Here is an 18820-nt window from a genome sequence, read left to right on the forward strand (position 1 = left end):
ACGGTGTCACCGAGACAGGAGTTATTGCTGGAGAGGGTGTCAGGACCCCCTCCTCACTCACAAGCAGCACCCCTCCAAACACTGCTCACGCCTCCTCCTCATCTGCTCAGGACCACACAGAAGTTATCTTCATTTTTTCGATGACTTACAGGAGTTTCGATCTCTTTTCATTGCTCTTGCAACCTTGTACTGCAGTGTGTTTATTCTGCATTAGAGTTTCGGGGCATTTATATTTTAAGTAGCATTCCTGGGGGTAAATTCTCTGAGATCACAGATCATTGCATGTCCTACTTAGTACCTGGTCTAACTGCCTTCCACTCTCAATTTCCACCTTCAAATTTCCACATCTGGAAGAGATGCAATGTGGATCATGAGAGATGGGGGAGTAAGGTCAGTCCTTAGTGAGGTCCCCTAAAGAGGCAGAATGGAGGGATGGTGCTCCGTGGAATGAGTGAATGGCTGTCAGCCTCTAGCTTAGACACGCCTCTCTTCCACCCCTGCAGCCCACCTTCTCTGTCTGTCTCTCCTTCACCATCTGGAGGACCTCCTGTGGTTTGTCCTCATCCCTTGTGAAATACACAGAGCCCTTTTCTCTACATGATCCCTCAATACTCCATGAGGCTCATGAGCCCATAATACCAAGCTTCTAAATTGTGTGTGTGTGTGTTGGTGGAGGTGGGTGTGTGCAGAGGGGCTTGAAGGCAAGAATCTGTATGATTACTCATCATAATGATATGAGTATTATAAACATGTGCTTACCTAATATATATTGCTTTGGATTATTTCTCTATCACATGGATGGGTGGCTCTGGAAAGAAATTAGTTGTGGGTCAAATGCATTTTGTGATGATGGCTCCCAGTCCAGGGCAGGGACATGCACCTTCCCACCCTCCATGAGGGCTTAGAGTGAAGTGTTGTTTTTCAGTCGCTAAGTCATGTCTGACTCTTTGCGACTCCAGGCTCCTCTGACCTCCACTGTCTCCCAGTGGTTGCTCAGCTTCATGCCCATTGAGTTGATGATGCTATCTAATCGTCTCATCTTCTGTCGCCCCTTTTTCCTGCTGCCCTCAATCTTTCCCAGCATCAAGGTCTTTTCCAATGAGTTGGCTCTTTGAATCACATGGCCCAAAGTATTGGAGCTTCATCTTCAGGATCAGGCTTTCCAATGAATATTCGGGGTTGATTTCCTTTAGAATTGGCTGGTTTGATCTTCGTGTAGTCCAAGGGGCTCTCCAGCACCACAGTTCAAAAGCATCAGTTCTTTGGCACTCAGCTTTCATTATGGTCCAATTCTGACATTCATACATAATTACTGGAAAAATCATAGCTTTGACTTCCCTTGTGGCTCAGATGGTAAGAAGTATGCCTGTAAAGCAGGAGACCTGGGTTCGATCCCTGGGTTGTGAAGATCCCCTGGAGAAGGAAATGACAACCCACTCCAGTATTCTTGCCTGGAAAATCCCATGGACAGAGGAGGCTACAGTCCATGGGGTTGCAAAGAGTCAGGTACGACTGAATGACTGAATAGAGAGAGGGGATTAAAAAAAAGGAAGGGTTTCTTTATTGGTAGAACTGAGAGCTCCTAAAGAAGGGATGTTGGGACGTGTGTGGTTGTGTCTCTGTGAGTGTGTGTTGTGAGCAGGCACTAGTCAATACAGGCCAATATGGTGAAACAGAAGAACTTGGCTTTGAATGTTGGATGGCTGGCTTCTTGCACCAGCTCTGTGCCTTGGGGTAATTTCTTTAACATATCTCAATGGTACAATTTTCTCATCTGTCCTTCATAGAGTTTCTGGAAGGACTAACTATCTCAACACACATGAAACACTTAGCATGGAGCCCGGTGTATAGTAAACACTCAATAAACATCAGCTATTACTATTATTAGGGCTGACCCTGAGCACAAATGAGAGGCTTCTAAGGCCCCAATAAATCCTCATGAGGGGGTGCCAAGAGGAGCCTGGGCTGTGCTGGCTTGAATTTTTTGGAACTGTCTTAATATATTTGAAATTTATACTGAAATCCAATGTGCTGAGGTCTCCTGATAAAAACAAGGAAACAAAAAAGTGGAAGCATATGGTGGTCTGAGTCTTAAAGAAGAATGACTTCTATTATAGAAACAGGCTGATGGAGAAATATGTCTTTTCAGCCCCGTCAGTCACAAACCGTTTCCAAATGTTGACATTATGCATGATATTAATATACGATAAAGGATCCGTGGAAAAGTGGAAACGCACAAACGCCATGCAAAGCCTGAGCCCCGCTAATGCCCCTACTGGATTAGAAGTAACAGATCACAGCTCGTTTTAAGTATTTGCAGTGGCTGGTGTCAGGATGCTGACAATTAATCCCCATCTAAGGACGTGGCCAAATCTGGATTTTTCTAAATCAAAGGAAGCACATTCTCATCCAAGGTCTTGTTAAGGTTTTATTTTATTTTACTTCATTATCAAGGACTTTTTCTTTTTTTCCTTTTTGGATCCCTCCTTGGTTTGGGAGGTAAATTCCTATTTAGGATAAAGGCTCCTTTTTTTTTTTTTTTTTACCCCTTAAACTTGGAGGAGTTACTCAGGCAGAGAATAACCTTTGAAGTTAAGAAAAACTGTGCTATCAAGCCAGGATACAAAACAGAATCAGAAAGGGGGCTCCTAATGCATTATGGAATACAATGCAGAATCTGCCCGAAGGTGATGCTAATTTCTGCTCTGGTCAATGAAAACCAGACTTTGGGACGACTTGCTCTGTATTCATCTGAATCCTCGGGACTCTGAGTTGCCACATGGTGATAAGGGAAAGCTAGTGGGCCTGGTGGGCGAGGGGGGAGCCCCGTGATGGGGCAAGAGCTGGCTCCTTTATTTTCTTTGGCATGGCTTATGGAAAAGTCAGAGAAAATGAATTTCAAATGATGGGTCAAAACTCAAGATTTGAAACACATTTCTTCTATCCTGTAGGTCTCTGCATCCATGGAAATGATTTTTATAACTTTAATTTCATTGTCAGTTGCAGGTATGTTGTGTATAGAGTTCTATACCCCCCACCCCCCACCCCACCCCAGTCTCTTCATTTCAGTCATTTACCATGCAATGGCTCTTTTTCATAAAATCATGGGAAAAAGTTCAAATTGGCTGTAAATGATTACACGAATTTCCTGTTTTCTTTCCATTTCTTTTCTCCTTTGCCTTTTAAAATTGTCCCTTTCTCCTGTGGCATATTTTACATCAAAAATGTGGAGAGGACAGAAGACCTACATTAAGGCAGCAGCTGGGATGGGCCATTGCTCAGGCAACTTGTTCCTTCACTGTAATTTTTGTCCACATTGTAAAAATATTTCAAACGCTCAACAAATGTTGGCATGCTAAATGAAAATGTGGAAATAACAAAATACCGTTTGGTGGGAAATTTTAAGAAATTAGACAGAGGCATGAAAGCGCTGATGAGCAAAGGAGAGGTAATTGTTTTCTAAAGACACCCTGAACTTTCCGAAAAGTGGGAGAGGCCGATGCTAGAAGCAGAAGGAAGAATATAGTCAGCAGCACCTCTTCTTGCTGCTCCTTTTGGTTAACTTGGTTCAGCTTCTGAAGAGCATCACACGCATTTGTGTTTTGGAGTAAAACAAAATTATAATGAATGTGAATATTTGTGGCTCAGATAGTAAAGAATCTGCCAGCAATGTGGGAGACCCGGGTTCACTTACTAGGTCAGGAAGATCCCCTGGAGAAGAGAATAGCAACCCACTCCAGTACTCTTGCCTGGAGAACCCCATAGACAGAGGAGCCTGGCGGGCTACAGTCTATGGGGTCGCTGAGTCAGACACGACTTCCACTTTCACTTTCTTTCCACCTCCTTCCCCCAGTCTGAGCTGAGGGAGCACCTGGTCTTCCCTGTATGTCTGGCACAGGACACCCGCAGAGAATGGCAGACTCTGACCTTGACCTTGGGGGCCCCTGGTGCTGCAGGGTTGTAGTGTCCACTTCCTCTCCCAGCCCTGTGGCCCACTGCCCCACACCCCATCCCTGTTGATTGATTGAGGCTTCCTTCCTGCGCTCAGCTCTGTCTCGTTCCCAGGCACACAGGCCCCGTAAGCACAACGGACTGAGGATCCCCAGGACCCAGCTGCACAAAAGACCCCAGCCTGTGAGCAGGCTCAGAGCAACGTCTGCTTCCTGCCCACAGTGGAGTGGTGGGAGGGTGGGACAGCCCTGTTTCTTCCCATCCCAAGGGTCTACAGGGAGGAAAGCTTGCTCCAAGTTGGGGATGTAGCAGCATTTCCTTGGGATGAGGGTAGGTGAAGAAATGAAGGTCTGGGTCTAATTTAGGGGGTGTTGCTGTTCAATCGCTAAGGTATGTCTGACTCTGCAACCTCATGGACTGCAGCACCCCAGGCTCCTCTGTCCTCCACTGTCTCCCAGAGTTTGCTGAAATTCATGTCCACTGAGTCAGCAATGCTATCGAACCAAATCATCATCTGCCACTCCCTTCTCCTTTAACCTTCAATGTTTCCCAACATCAGGGTCTTTTTCAATGAATCGGTGGCCAAAGTATTGGAGCTTTAGCTTCAGCATCAGTTCTTCTAAGGAATATTCAGGGCTGATTTCCTTTAGGATTGACTGGTTTGATTTCCTTGCAGTCCAATTTAGGGGGTACTGAAGATTTAAAACTGCCTGAAGAGAGATCTGGACTTTGCCCTAGGTTTCTGGGAGGTAATCGCTAAGCCCTTGGCATGTCAAGTCTGATAGTAGTGTCTTTGTTTGCCTGCGGGCCTTGGACCAACCAGATAATAACAGCATGACTAAGGGTGGGGACTGTGAGACACAGCCACTTGCTTTAGAGTGGGGGCTCTAGGTCCCCTGGTGTCAGCTCTGCCCCTCAACCCCATCTGCGTGATGGAGCCCCAGGAAAGCCTGGACCCTGAGGCCCTGTGACTTGCTGGCTGGCAGTGCTCTCTGCGTACATCCCCCTGTTACCCTCAGGGGGATAACTGTCCTGAGGGCACTGGGAGGCCACCTGCAAGCTTGGCGTTTGGCGCCCTCCTCGAATCCGCCCCTCTCCTCTTTCCTTGGCTGATGTTAACCTGTGTCCTTCGCCTTAAACAAATGCAAGTGTAGGATCACAGTTTCCAGTGAGTTCTTCATGTCTTTCTAGTGAATTATTGAGACTGAGGGTGCTTTCAGAACCCCTACACCTGTAATTGGTGTCGAAAGTGATCTTCCAGACACTCTCCCTCTAATTCGGAAGTTGGTGGGACCTCTTACTTGGGGTCTTTTTCCTTTTTTTTTTTTTTTTTTACATTTTCCTAATTTATATTTTTGTATATAATGGAAAAAAAATTAAATATACCTAATGACAATTTTTCAACTTCATCACTCCCTTTACATTTGCCATCTGGAAATTACAGGTCTTCTGTAAGCAAGAGCCTTCTCTCTCTTACCAGGGGTCTTCTTTCTGAAGTGAGGACCTGAGAGTGTGCATGCTGAGCCTTCTAGAAACTTCTCACTTTTCCACTTCTTAACAGCCACTTACTCTCCTTCCCTCTTCGTGGTCTCACTTCAGCCACCTGCAGTATTTTCATTTGAGTCACTTGTTGTCAAACTAGCAATTACTTCTAATGTTCAGATGATACAGGTTTTTAAAGCGATGCCATCGAGGCTTACATATCCAGGTGAAAGGAAAATTACTCTTGGAAGAAGAATTCAAAGACTCCCTCTCCAAATCTGCAGGCTCAATACGATGTATAGATTCACTGGGGATGGTGAACGTTAGACCAAATGACACAAAATAGCCTCTCAATAAATGTCAGTTCCCACCCACATGGATTTCCTGCATGCGTGTGTGTGTGTGTGCGTGCGTGCGTGCAAGCTCAGTAGCTCAGTCATGTCTGATTCTTTGCGATCCTATGGACACTGTAGCCTGCCAGGCTCCTCTCTCTGTGGAATTTTTTTCCCGGCAAGAATACTAGAGTGGGTTGCCACTTCCTACTCCAGGGGATCTTCCCAACCCAGAGTTTTCCGGCACTGCCTTAATGAAGTATCATAAACTGGGTGGCTGAAATCAATAGAAATTCATTGTCCCTTAGTTACGGGGACTGGAAGTTTGCAATTATTAATAAAGGCTCAGTAGGACAGTGCCCCCCCTTTGAAATGTGTAAGGAAAGCCTTCTAGCCTCTTCCAGCTTCTGCTGGTTTGCTGGCACCCCTCAGCGTCCCTTGGCTTGTAGCTCCATCACCTCACTCCTCCATTTCATGTGAGTTTCTGCCTATGTCTCTGTCTGTTTGGGTGGACCTCTGTCCATGAGTAGTATTGGATTAGGGGCCCAACCCCATCTGTTGTGACCTCATCTTAATTAATTACCTCTGCAATGACCCCATCTCCAAATAAGGTCACATTCCTGGCACTGGCAGTCAGGACGTGAGAATCTCTTTTCTCCATAGATAAAATTCCATCTCTGACACCATCCTCTTTCTGAGGACGAGAGCCAAGCACGTGGGCTGCCAAAGTCTCAGTTTCTTCACCCAGGAAATGGGAAGTGTTAGGTCACCTCTTCTCAGTCTAGGAAGAGATCAGAGATGAAAGTGCTCACATGCCCCGCACACACATCCATGGATGGGCTTGATAGCTCAGGCGGTGGAGAAATGATCCCTCCTATCGCTGAGAGCGGTGACTCCAAGAAGGATGTTTTCTGATGTGTTTACAGTCGTTAAAATCTGAGATGAGCAAGGGCTTCTTGCCTCACCTGTTCTTTCTCGTCCTGCTGCCACCAGGCGCCTGGGGAGTGGAGAGGAGCCCAGACCGAGGGGGCATTGTTTCCCAAGGAAGCTCATTCATCAACTCCGTTTGGACAGCCAGCACGCTCAGACAGTCCCTGGCTACACCTTGCCTTCTCCCGTGTCTTGACTTCGAGCTTATCTGAGAGCCTTTTGTTCGGGCTCATAATTAGTCAGTGACTCAGTAGCCCACAAGCATTACCCGGGAGCCAGACAAGACCAGCAAGCTCTGAGGACCACCTGTTCCAAGTCATTTCCTGTGTGGGCGGCAACTTCACAGGCCTGAAAATGTGAGTTACGGTAAAAATGGCTTCAGCCCTGGCACACTGCGCTGTTGAAACTAGATGAAATCTCGCCTGACTATGTTCTGGCCAGACACATTTCATTATCGTCCTTTGCATATATATTAAAAACTCTTACTCCTTTATAAACAAATGTTCTCCAGGGGGAGACAACACACCCTGGCTGTAAGAGGGAAAACACATCAGCATTTTATCTCCTGGGTCTGCCCTGCAAGCACATGAGGTGCTTAGGCGGGATGGTGATGGAGGTGGCCTGTTTGTTCCTGTGGGACCATGACCCATGGGGGTTCAAGAATATTCTCAGTCAATGTTAAGCTACACTGTGCACTAAACTGGAGTTTTGGAAACAGTAATCAAATCTTCTGTTCGCAGGACTCTTAAATTGGCCGATGGAGTGGAAAAAAAAAAAAAGCTCGAACAGTTATTTATGTCATGTAGACAAAACATTGGGTGGGTTGACTGATTATTTCCACTGTATAGTGAGCCATCACTGCCATTTTCACTCTGAATTTAACTGCCATGTTTTTCCATGAATAAAACTGTTCCCTCATGAAGAAGTTTCATTTTTAACCTTATTGACCCTCATCTTTTGTCTAATCTTGCTCTAGTTCAGTTCTTGGGTCATGATGAAATCTTAAAAATCATTTCTTTTTATTTTTCCTGATTAGAAAAGTAATTCAGGCTCACACAGCACATTTCAAAATGGAGATATGGATGAAGGAAAGAAAAACCAGCTACAGGCCCACAAGACAGGAAAAAGTAGCATCAGATTTATTTAACCAATCTTTTTCGTTGAGCATTTGATGGTTTTAACAGGTATTTATTATTAAAAGTTAATATTCTATTAGTATTGGATACAAATAATGCTATGATGATCCTAGTGCAGGATTAGTTTTGAAGTTAAAATATATTTTTTAAACGCTGCTGTTTTATCTTATTTTTCAAACTTTCATTGCTTTGCCCTTCAGCAAAGAGGGGAGTTTTAGCTAGGGCTGCAAATTTATCCATCATAAAACTGAAATCAGAACAGAGTACACAAGAATCACAGTAGCATGCAAGTCAAGGTGGAGGTAAGAGGTGAGATTCTGCCCCAATCATGACTGCTCCAGCTTTGACACTGAAACAATTCATTTTTAAGTACAACGTTGACACTGTTCCATTAAACCAACTTTTACATTGTCCCCGGAAACCAGCCGCCGAGACTAGTGAACTGAAAGTTCACTAATGAAGGTCGAGTGAGCTGCTGAGTGTTGTGTGCTTATTATGTATGTGAGGTCATGCTGAAAGCCCAGGTTTTTCAGCTCCATACAAAATTTTTTCTTTTTAGGTGTACGTTTGTCCCAAGTATTGCTTATAGTGAAAAATGACTTGTTCTTTATCTGAAATTCAAAGTTACCTTGAGGTCCTGTATTTTATCTGGGAAACCTGTGCAGAGAACTGGTGGTTTTACAAGCAGCGTTTATGTCTACTGGTTGGTCTGTGCCTGTGAGCTGTTAAATGTTTTGACCATCAGCTCCCTGCAAAAACATCAAGGCACTTTTCATTCAAAGCTAGTGGAGGTGATGGAATTCCAGTTGAGCTATTTCAAATCCTCAAAGGTGATGCTCTGAAAGTGCTGCACTCGATATGCCAGCAAATTTGGAAAACTCAGCAGTGGCCACAGGACTGGAAGAGGTCAGTCTTCGTTCCAATCCCAAAGAAAGGCAATGCTAAAGAATGCTCAAACTACCTCACAATTGCACTCATCTCACATGCTAGTAAAGTAATGCTCAAAATTCTCCAAGCCAGGCTTCAGCAATACGTGAACCGTGAACTTCCAGATGTTCAAGCTGGTTTTAGAAAAGGCAGAGGAACCAGAGATCAAATTGCCAATATCCGCTGGATCATCGAAAAAACAAGAGAGTTCCAGAAAAACATCTATTTCTGCTTTGTTGACTATGCCAAAGCCTTTGACTGTGTGGATCACAATAAACTGTGGAAAGTTCTGAAAGAGATGGGAATACCAGACCATCTGACCTGTCTCTTGAGAAACCTGTATACAGGTCAGGAAGCAACAGTTAGAACTGGACATGGAACAACAGACTGGTTCCAAATAGGAAAAGGAGTACGTCAAGGCTGTATATTGCCACCCTGCTTATTTAACTTCTATGCAGAGTACATCATGAGAAACACTGGGCTGGAAGAAACACAAGCTGGAATCAAGATTGCCGGGAGAAATATCAATAACCTCAGATATGCGGATGACACCACCCTTATGGCAGAAAGTGAAGAAGAACTAAAGAGCCTCTTGATGAAGGTGAAAGAGGAGAGTGAAAAAGTTGGCTTAAAGCTCATCGTTCAGAAAACTAAGATCATGGCATCTGGTCCCATCACTTCATGGGAAATAGATGGGGAAACAGTGGAAACAGTGTCAGACTTTATTTTTTTGGGCTCCAAAATCACTGCTGATGGTGATTGCAGCCATGAAATTAAAAGACGCTTACTCCTTGGAAGGAAGGTTATGGCCAACCTAGATAGCATATTTAAAAACAGAGACATTACTTTGCCAACAAAAGTCCGTCTAGTCAAGGCTATGGTTTTTCCAGTGGTCATGTATGGATGTGAGAGTTGGATGGTGAAGAAAGCTGAGCGCCGAAGAATTGATGCTTTTGAGCTGTGGTGTTGGAGAAGACTCTTGAGAGTCCCTTGGACTGCAAGGAGATCCAATCAATCCATCCTAAAAGAGATCAATCCTGGGTGTTCATTGGAAGGTCTGATGTTGAAGCTGAAACTCCAATACTTCGGCCACCTCATGCAAAGAGTTGACTCATTGGAAAAGACCCTAATGCTGGGTAGGATTGGGGGTGGAAGAAGGGGACAACAGAGGATGAGATGGTTGGATGGCATCACCGACTCGATGGACATGGGTTTGGGTGGACTCCGGGAGTTGGTGATGGACAGAGAGGCCCGGCGTGCTGCAGTTCATGGGGTCGCAGAGAGTCGGACACGACTGAGTGACTGAACTGAACTGAAAGAAATAATCTAGAAGAAAATCCTCTTAAGTTCATGGGGCCAGAAGGCACTGTGATATCTCAGAAGGAAGGGACTTGGGAACCTGATTTGACTTGAGTCAAGTCTTAGCTGTGTGACTTTGTGTTAGTAACTTAACCTCTCTCGCCTTGATTGCTTGATCTTCAAAAAGGGGCTAATCATATCTACTTCTCGGGGTTTTAGTGATGATCAATGAGAGAATGTACATTATCTATTATTAATATTAACGCTTAAGAAAAAGGGGATATTTTGGCTAAAATGTATAGTTTAGTCAAAACAACTAAAAATGCTGAGTACTCCAGCCTCCAGTCCTTACCTCCTGTATACCACAGTGACTAGTATTAAAGCTGGGATCATATACATTTTGCAAAGTAGAAGTAGACAGAGTTGGGAATGGAAAAATAATAATAATAATAATATGCCCAGGAAAACCTGAAGTTCCCAGAGTAAAGGGTGCGAATCTCAAGTACAAACTATTCTTTGTGCTTATAAAAGTGACCTTGTTGGCTTCACTCGGTGATTAGCCTTGCATTTTGACTGAGATCATTAATTCATACACTCACGCATTTATTTCTTTAAAAAATAAATCCCCGGGGTAGACAGCATCCTAGGCTATGGGTAATATGAAACATACATTGGACCTGCTGCAGTCCTCATGGCAGCCCACGGTTCTGTGGGGTAGGTGGACATATAGCAAATCCTCAAGCAGGTGAGCATTTTAGCACAAGTTCTGATTAGCATTGTTAAAGCAAGGTGCATGGTAGAGTGAAACAGGCAAAGATGGTTTAGAATATGGCTTTGTCATCTCCACACTCTCCTCTGGTTCCCAACCAGGGAAATGCACTGTTGAGGCAACACTGAAGAAAGATTAATGGGTAAAAGGAATCTGGGAATATAAAAAGTGGAATAAAGGGGGTACTTCCTTTTTACTATTGTTTCTGCATGTTTATATAAAAAGGGCCTTTCAACATCTACAGAGCTTTAAAGTGTAATATGAAAAATACTACTTTGTACTCATTACAGTGCCTTTCATCTACATCACTGTCAAGTCCCACAGACATTACCTCACCCGCCTTCAGAACACTCCTCAAAGCAGGTACAGAGACACTCTCACCCCCATTTCACAGATGAAGAGACTGAGGCAACAGAAGGTGAGATCAGGGGCCAGGGTGCCTGAGTCCTAGCTCTGGTTCTTTCACTCATTATCTGGGTGACTTTGTGTGCCTTCACTCAGGTTTTTTAGGGGTGTGGAAAGGAAAATTGCCAATGTCTCACATGATGTTAATCATCTGTAATGGTGTCAAGCAAGTGGACAAGTGTCAGAGTGCTCATTCCCAGGATATAATTTAAGTTTTCACTGATAACTTCAGCTTTGGAATAACATCTCTGCAAGGAGACTATCCAGAAAGATTGTTAGAATAACTGAATGTTATAAAAAGAAAAACTGTGGAAAAACTTGCTAATCACAAGGATTCTTGGGACCCAAGGCAGACTTGCTATAGCCACTAAACCCTACTTTTAAGGTTTCTTCTTCAATATATTTTAGAGTACCTATCCATCATATTCATAATAAAAAAAAAAAGTCATTTCTAGTAGAAATAATCCCAAGTCAGAGCCTGGTAAGCCATTAAAGAAATCATTAGGCAAGTTTGGAAAACACAGCATCTAATGTGGCTTCCCAGTGGCCCAGCGGTAAAGAATCTGCCTGCAATGCAGGAGCCGCAGGAGACTTGAGTTCGATTCCTGGGTCGGGAAGTTCCTCTGGAGGAGGGTGTGGCAGCCCACTCCAATATTCACGCCTGGAGAATCCTATGGACAGAGGAGCCTGGTGGGCTACAGTCCATAGGGTCACAAAGAGTTGAACACGACTGAAGTGACTTAGTACGTATGCATCCAGATCTGCAGTCTCAAGCTTGGCTGCATCCTGGAAGCACCAGGAAGCTTAGAAAAACGGGATGTCTGGGCCCCACCCTGGAGATTTTGACTTACTTGGTTTGGGATGTGTCCTGAGTGTCAGGTGTGCTAACCTCTGCCTAGGTGATTACAGGGGCAGCCAAGGTTGAAAACCAACCACCCCAGAGCAAGTTCTGTTGTCTTACAGGTAAAATGAAGGGGCTTGAAGAGACTAACCTCACGCTTGTAAAAACAGAGTCCAAAGCTGCTCACTGATTGGTGACGATAGAAGGCTGGATACTGAATCCCAGATTTCGGACTCCACCTCTCATTGTTCCTGCATTAAAAGGATGCCCATAATACCTGAAAGCAAAATTTTTGTTTAAAATACAAAAAGATTTTAGTTACATTAGTTGAAGAAAAACATATCAGAAATGGAAAACTTGGGATTTCGTAAAACATTTGTCTATTCAGAAACCAAAATTTTCTGTACGGCCTCCATCACCACCACCTATTGGTGGTGAAGATAGTTAAAAGACAAACATTAATTTGCAAAAATACCTGCGACATAGATGATGAAGGGTTATATGAAGCATCTTTTGAGATCAGTAAGATGAGTAATTCAATAGAATAATGAGAAAAACTTGTGAATAGAAAAGGAAATTTAAATGCCAATCAAAATGTAATAATGGCTTTGATCATCTTAATCATTAAAGTTGTTCCTATAAATTAAAATGTTAGTGAATTACTGATATCCACTTATCAAATTAAGGATGATTAAATGATTGATAATATCTGTTACTGGTGAGGATGTGATGGCTGTTGATGAGATAAATAGGCATAACCTTTCTGCAGAGCAATTTGGAAAAAGCCTTATAGTATGTGCACACTCTTTGACCTGATAATTCTATTTTAAACAAATTGTCTTAGGAGAAAAGCGTATGAAGATGTACATATAAGGATCTTTTCCATCATAGGGTTTCTTATGACATCAAACATTCGGCAATAATCCAAAACATCCATCAATAGAGAACTGGTGAAATAAATCTTTACAGAGCCATACGATGGAATAATGTGAAACTATTAAAAATTATATTGCATAATATATGCAAATGTTTTTATTGACACAGAAACATTCTATATTTCTTTAGAGTACCTATCTATCATGTTCATGAAACAAAAAACCAACAAAGTCATTTCTACTAGAAACATCCCATGTGTTAACTGGCATCTATTTCCAGTACCAAGGAAATGGCGCTTAAAATTGTCAAGTGTTTCTGTAGAATGTCAATCACAGACATTTACTGCAGAATAAGAGCTAAAGCCAAGAAGTTCAAGAACAGGGTTGAGTCACAGACAGTATCTCCCTGTACAACCACAATACCTTAGACTGGACATGATAATTGAATAAACAAAAATTCACTTTTTGTTTTATGGAAATAGCAGCAAACTCCCTGTATGGATTCAGTATAGATGTTAGATTTGAATCTAGAATGATTTAGTTATTTTGGCTCCCAGATAAAAAGAAGGCAGCTTATGAACAATTTTCAAAGGGAGTAAATTTTTTTTTTAAACATTCTCCTTGAAAGTTTCAACATCAATGATCTTTACATAGCTTTGGTAAGGCTAAATAATGATGTCTTTCAAAGAGTCTTGTGTTGATGGTATTAGCTTACCAAGAGAAGAGTCCTAGTAACACATGAAGTCTAGAGGGTCTTTAGAAGGAAGTTTCCCAGAAAAAGCTTTGGTTTAGGTGAAGCTTACAATTGGCTGGTTTTAGCAATGATGCTGGGCAAGAAGTTGCCACGTGTCCCAAGGTATGACACGTGGGTGGCTGGTTGGTAGGTGGGTAGGAGTAAAACACACTCTTCTTAGAAATGTCAGAATTGCACATTTTGGCATGCATGAAATGGAAGACTTTTTATGGTGACTTTAACACACCTATCGTCCTAACTTCCTCTAGGGCAAGCATACTTGGTAATTTCTCACCTGTTGTGCAGCAGCTGTAGAAGCTAGTGGAGCCTGAAAAAAGCGAATCAAGAGGTTGTGCCTTCCAAAGACCTGGCTCCCATCTTTCCAGCAGAACCCCCAACCATGCCCCGAAACTCTCACCTGCATATCGGATGCATTTTTGGATGTTACCACTTTTGAAGTTTCCTTCCTAACATTGTAGTCTTTGTAATCTGTTCTCCATTTCAGGAAAAAAGCAGAGACAGTCCCCGAATCACTGACAGTTCTGTGTTTATAAACACCTTCACTTCCTTCTGTGTCTGGAAATCGCACCTGGATTCCAAAACATCCTTCATGGCTTTTGATGAGAAAGTCTGATGAGAGTGCATGCTTTGATTCACTGATCAGGATTCCTGACAAGTTTTCACACTAGGATTCCTACAGTAGTTTGACAAGTCATTTGGGGTGAAGGATGAGACTTAGTGATCCTATTAAGCAGTGAATTCCCCCTTGTCTATTTCCCCAAATTTATTTTAATTAAACAAAAACAGGTTTTCCTCTCTGAATTTCTCTCTCCAGATTTACAATCCTCTCCCCTCTGGCAGAGGGCCTGCTTGGTAGCAGCCTCAGATTCCAGGCAGAGTTGCTGGAAACACAACTGTCCATGGCTAACACACAGCTCCAGACCCTTCCTTTCTGAAATACCTTTTTAACCCAGAAAGAAGAAAACACAAACTGAGTTTCTGAATATGGACAATTAAAATACTGTGTGTATTTTCTCTGGATGCTTTGGAAAAATACATGCTAATCCAACTTTAAATGTTTAGTAGCTAAGTCGTGTCTGACCCTTTGTGACCCCGTGGTCTATAGTCCGCCAGGCTTCTCTGTCCATGGGATTTCCCAGGCAAGAATACTGGAGTGGGTTGCCATTTCCTTCTCCAGGGGATCGTCCCCATCCAGGGATCAAACCTGAGTCTCCTGCTTTGGCAGGCAGGTTCTTTACCACTGAGCCACCAGGGAAGCTAATCCAAATGCCACTCCCTGAAACACTTACAGAATTATGATGGTTTGGGAATAAAACACTGAATAGAATGCTTATTGAAAACTTTGAACTCATTCTACTGTATTACCATCTTAGATTGACAAACTACAGCTATGTCCAAAAAAAACCACAAAGACGAACCCTCTAGTCCTTTCTCAACCAAATATTGTTTTTTCTTTTTATATTAATTTATTTATTTTAATTGGAGGCTAATTACTTTACAAAAATCAACCAAATCTTTTAATAGCAGAATCGATTAAATTTGATTTCAATCATGGTCTTTTGGTCTGCTGCTAACTGACTGCAGTGGACAGTGGACTTCAAGAGTCATTTTTCTAACAATCTATGTATTTATGCATGACTTGATTTCTTCCTTTTGCTTCATTTTTATTCTTTTCTTATCTTTATTCTTTCTCTCTTTTTTTAATAGACAATTGATTAGTCTGCTTAGGCTGCCACAACGAAAGCCCACAGGCTGTGTGACTGAAACCATAGAAATTTATTTCTCAAAGTTCTGGAGGCTGGAAAGTTCAAGGTCAAGGTGCCAGCAGATCTGGTTCCTGATGAGGCTTTCTTCTTGGCTTACAAATCTGTTCTTCTCACTATGTCCTCACATGGCAGAGAGACAGATAGAGTGAAACAGAGAGGAGGATACAGAGTAGTATCTCCTATAAGAACACTAATTCTATAGGATGAGGACCCCACCCTTATGTCCTAAAAATCTTAATTACTTCCTTATAAGACCCCATCCTTGAGTTACAGTTCAGTTCAGTTCAGTCGCTCAGTCATGTCCGACTCTTTGCGACCCCATGAACCGTAGCACGCCAGGCCTCCCTGTACATCACCAACTCCCTGAGTCCACCTAAACCCATGTCCATCGAGTCGATGATGCCATCCAACTATCTCATCCTCTGTCGTCCCCTTCTTCTCCTGCCCTCAATCTTTCCCAGCATCAGGGTCTTTTCCAATGAGTCAGCTCTTCACATGAGGTGGCCAAAGTATTGGAGTTTCAGCTTCAACATCAGTCCTTCCAGTGAACACCCAGGACTGATCTCCTTTAGGATGGACTGGTTGGATCTCCTTGCAGTCCAAGGGACTCTCAAGAGTCTTCTCCGACACCACAGTTTAAAAGTGTCAATTCTTTGGCTCTCAGCTTTCTTTATAGTCCAACTCTCACATCCATACATGACCACTGGAAAAACCATAGCTTTGAGTAGACGTACCTTTGTTGGCAAAGTACTGTCTCTGCTTTTTAATATATTGTCTAGGTTGGTCATAACTTTCCTTCCAAGGAGTAAGTGTCTTTTAATTTCATGGCTGCAATCACCATCTGCAGTGATTTTGGAGCCCAGAAAAATAAAGTCAGCCACTGTTTCCCCAGTTTCCCCATCTATTTGCCATGAAGTGATGGGACCAGATGCCATGATCTTAGTTTTCTGATGTTGAGCTTTAAGCCAACTTTTTCACGCTCCACTTTCATTTTCATCAAGAGGCTCTTTAGTTCTTCTTCACTTTCTGCCATAAGGGTGGTGTCATCCGCATATCTGAGATTATTGACGTTTCTCCCGGCAATCTTGATCCCAGCTTGTGCTTCCTCCAGCGCAGCATTTCTCATGATGTACTCTGCATAGAAGTTAAATAAGCAGGGTGACAATATACAGCCTTGACGGACTCCTTTTCCTATTTGGAAGCAGTCTGTTGTTCCGTGTCCAGTTCTAACTGTTGCTTCCTGACCTGCATACAGATTTGTCAAGAGGCAGGTCAGGTGGTCTGGTATTCCCATCTCTTTCAGAATTTTCCACAGTTTATTATGATCTACACAGTCAAAGGCTTTGGCATAGTCAATAAAGCAGAAATAGATGTTTTTCTGGAACTCTCTTGCTTTTTCGATGATCCAGCGGATATTGGCAATTTGATCTCTGGTTCCTCTGTCTTTTCTAAAACCAGCTTGAACATCTGGAAGTTCACGGTCCACGTATTGCTGAAGTTACAGTTACATGGGCATTAAATCTGCAACATAGGATTTTGGGGAAGGACACAGGTCAGTCCAGACTTAACTGATTAAATCAGTGAAGACAGACTACTCCTTTTGGGAGAGCTGGTAGAGTATTAATGTTTCTTTCTTTTTGAATGGAAAGGTTTGGTACAAAGCCTTTATATAGTAGCTGCAAAACATTGCTGATGAGGAAGACCATCATCACAGAATGAATAAAGACTCAAGAGATATCTAGACTTCCTTCTCTGGTGTATCTCTTTTGGTTGTGTGAACATAAACACATACTGTAACATTTTATGACCTGTTATTTTGTGGGAATAACTGTATTTATCTCAGATAATCGTTGACTAATTTAACTTGGAATTTGCATGTTACAATGCTTGGAAAGGGAACTGAGGCATACTCGGTTCTCACTTTCAGCCACTATTACTATCATCACCACCATAATTATTATTTCCAAGCTAGTTAACAGAAGGATAAAGACTTGCAAGTAGTCTTATCAACCCCCAAACAGATATATTTGATAAATTATCCCAGAAGCACAAATTTAATACTTTTTTCTCAAAGCAAACCTTAAAGAATCCTGTTGATTGGTTGTGTCGCACATATTACTCTTCAGAGAAAAGCTGTTTAGACCCCCCTACCTCTGATGACCATGCAGATATTAGCCACTAAACAGAAGATGGGCTTCCCTTGTGGCTCGGCTGGTAAAGAATCCGCTTGCAATGCAGGAGACCCGGGTTCAATCTCTGGGTTGGCAAGATCCCCTGGAGAAGGGAAAGGCTACCCACTCCAGTATTCTGGCCTGGAGAATTCTATGGACTGTTTAGTCCATGAGGTCACAAAGAGTCGGACACTACTGAGCGACTTCCACTTTCACAAACAGAAGATTACTTTAAAAGTAGAGTTTCTTTTCCATCATAATGGTGACTCTGTGGTGGTTTGCAAGAATCTCACCATAATACCAAGGCCAGAAGTATCTCCAAGATGAACCAAAACTCATAGAAAGACAAGAAAAAAAGATGTCACTTGAATGAAATTTCAATTTAATACAGTAAGTTTTTCTCAAAAGGGTTTCCCTAGTGGCTCAGAGGGTAAAGTGTCTGCCTGCAATGCGGGAGAACCAGGTTCTATCCCTAGGTAGGGAAGATCCCCTGGAGAAGGAAATGGCAACCCACTCCAGTACTCTTGCCTGGAAAATCCCATGGATGGAGGAGCCAGGTAGGCTACAGTTCACGGGGTCGCAAAGAGTCGGACACGACTGAGCGACTTCACTTCACTTTTCTCAAAATCTTCAACATTTGTAATGCTTGAAAACACTTTCTCCAAAACCACTGCCAACCCACAACTCATAATATTTTCATGATTAACCTTAGAGGAAAAAGTATAACTAGAACTATGTCACATTCCCACATCCAAACTTCAGATCTTTTTCCCCACTGGGGTGGGGAAGGGTGGGGGAGGATGGTGAAAGGATAGAGATAGAAGGCCCTTTGTCTGGAGTGTTTAATTGCTGAGGGGCTTTTACCAAAGAAGCAATTCCTTTCACATACACCATGTCTCACCTTGAGCTCTTATCCACTGGGGACATAGTTGATCAATGATGTAATTCTCCAGTTATTTAAGGATAGTGATTCTTTTATTCTCACAAAAGGTTTGCAGAAAATTAAAAGAAGCCTGAAGTCATTTATTTTAATCTCTCAAGATTGTTTATTGTTTCTACAAGTCAGGACAGCCCCATCTTTGGAAGGCATATTCCAAAGGAAAAGTCGATAAAATTATTTCATTGTTAGATGGGTGGGGTTTTTGCAAAATAGACTCATTGTTGATGGTCTTTTAATGCAAT

The 18820-nt window shown here is 42.7% G+C and overlaps 1 long non-coding RNA gene across 1 annotated transcript; it reads right to left on the reverse strand.

Moving 5' to 3' along the window:
* Positions 1-11715: 11715 nt before the first annotated feature.
* On the reverse strand, positions 11716-17743 carry LOC145532903 (uncharacterized). Its single transcript, XR_014073699.1, has 3 exons — positions 17619-17743; positions 12224-12349; positions 11716-11902 (listed from the first exon to the last, which is right to left on the reverse strand). It is a non-coding gene; the product is annotated as an uncharacterized LOC145532903 (long non-coding RNA).
* Between the last annotated feature and the right edge of the window lie 1077 nt (positions 17744-18820).

This window comes from Giraffa tippelskirchi, chromosome 2 (genome assembly GCF_054371585.1).
Source record: "Giraffa tippelskirchi isolate mGirTip1 chromosome 2, T2T-mGirTip1v1.2.pri, whole genome shotgun sequence".
NCBI classification, from domain to species: domain Eukaryota; kingdom Metazoa; phylum Chordata; class Mammalia; order Artiodactyla; family Giraffidae; genus Giraffa; species Giraffa tippelskirchi.